The sequence below is a fragment of the Anabrus simplex genome, chromosome 5 (assembly GCF_040414725.1).
Source record: "Anabrus simplex isolate iqAnaSimp1 chromosome 5, ASM4041472v1, whole genome shotgun sequence".
Classification (NCBI taxonomy): Eukaryota; Metazoa; Arthropoda; class Insecta; order Orthoptera; family Tettigoniidae; genus Anabrus; species Anabrus simplex.
The window spans coordinates 406,068,592-406,070,609 of NC_090269.1; the positions used below are offsets into that span (position 1 = coordinate 406,068,592).

A 2,018-nucleotide genomic window follows, 5' to 3' on the forward strand; every position below is an offset into this window, starting at 1 on the left:
GGGAAATGCTTATCAAAGAGTCCAGGCAAATGAAACAGGTGAAAAGGAGAGGTTTAGAAGAGTCACAAGAAGAAGAAGAATAATATGGTTATGGTAAATAACATTCCAAATTTTCTTTCTTCATTTCCCGTAAGTTACATATTTCAACATATCATCATCATCATCATCATCTGTTTACCCTCCAGGATCGGCTCTTCCCTCGGACACAGCGAGGGATCCCACCTCTACCGTCTCAAGGGCAGTGTCCTGGAGCTTCAGACTCTTGGTCGGGGATACAACTGGGGAGAATGACCAGTACCTCGCCCAGGCGGCCTCACCTGCTATGCTGAACAGGGGCCTTGTGGAGGGATGGGAAGATTGGAAGGGATAAGCAAGGAAGAGGGAAGGAAGCGGCCGTGGCCTTATGTTCGGTACCATCCCGGCATTCGCCTGGAGGAGAAGTGGGAAACCACGGAAAACCACTTCCAGGATGGCTAAGGTGGGAATCAAACCCACCTCTACTCAGTTGACCTCCCGAGGCTGAGTGGACCCCGTTTCAGCCCTCATACCACTTTTCAAATTTCGTGGCAGGGCCGGGAATCGAACCCGGGCCTCCGGGGGTGGCAGCTAATCACGCTAACCACTACACCACAGAGGCGGACATTTTCAACATATACGGAACATTTTCTCCTAAACCAATAGGACTATTCTACTGAAATTTGGTACAGTTATTTCAAATAACTAGGTCCACAATACCCTAGGACAGTTTTTTCCTAAATAAATTTGGAAATAAATTATGCATTTATATATACCTATAAAAGAGGTCAATATTTTTCTAGAATTGAAAATATAATTTATCATCATCATCATCATCATCTGTTTACCCTCCAGGTTCGGTTTTTCCCTCGGACTGAGCGAGGGATCCCACCTCTACCGCCTCAAGGGCAGTGTCCTGGAGCTTCAGACTCTTGGTCGGGGGATACAACTGGGGAGTATGACCAGTACCTCGCCCAGGCGGCCTCACCTGCTATGCTGAACAGGGGCCTTGTGGAGGGATGGGAAGATTGGAAGGGATAGGCAAGGAAGAGGGAAGGAAGCGGCCGTGGCCTTAAGTTAGGTACCATCCCGGCATTCGCCTGGAGGAGAAGTGGGAAACCACGGAAAACCACTTGCAGGATGGCTGAGGTGGGAATCGAACCCACCTCTACTCAGTTGACCTCCCGAGGCTGAGTGAACCCCGTTCCAGCCCTCGTACCACTTTTCAAATTTCGTGGCAGAGCCGGGAATCGAACCCGAACCTCCGGGGGTGGCAGCTAATCACGCTAACCACTACACCACAGAGGCGGCGAAAATATAATTTATAAAAAACAAAAAGATTCTGACTAATTTTGTTCGAAAGGATTTTTCAACTGCTTTCTTACAGTCTATATACAAAAGTTCAAGTTCATAGCAAAGACAGTTTTTGAGTGAAAAAATGTTAAAATTTTGAATTTTCAGAATTTGAAAAATATTAAATATCATCTTTTCATATTGGTGGAAAACACTCCTCTGACACCTATTTATGTGTATACAAAGTTTGGTAAAGCTAACTCTAAAATGCCCTGAGTTATAATAAAAATGCTGTTATACTGTAATATCGCATACGTCCCACTTTAACAGCTGTATCACGATATCACGCATCAAACCAGTCGATACTACTCAGGCAGTCGTGGCCGAGTGGTTAAGGCGTCTGACTAGAAATCAGATTCCCCCTGGGAGCGTAGGTTCGAGTCCTACCGACTGCGTGAATTTTTAGCGGTGCAGATCCTTCGGCAAACAGCATATCTGTCGATCACTTGGACTCAAATACAACACGTTCATCCCTCGCAGATAATAATTGCCTTTTTATCAATCTTCACATCACGTGAAACATCAGATAACTTTATTAAAATTGCCTGTTTCCGAGAGTAAGACTAAGACTGAATCAGTGGCGTCGTATGGTGTTTCGTGATCTTGAAACGCCTATACTTAGTGATGGCCGTGTTTGTTGTTGACGATTG

General features: G+C 45.4%; 1 non-coding gene across 1 annotated transcript; it reads left to right on the plus strand.

Annotated features, from left to right (window-relative positions):
- Positions 1-1,681: 1,681 nt before the first annotated feature.
- Positions 1,682-1,763, plus strand: TRNAS-AGA (transfer RNA serine (anticodon AGA)). The gene has a single exon. It is a non-coding gene; the product is annotated as a tRNA-Ser (tRNA).
- Positions 1,764-2,018: the final 255 nt, after the last annotated feature.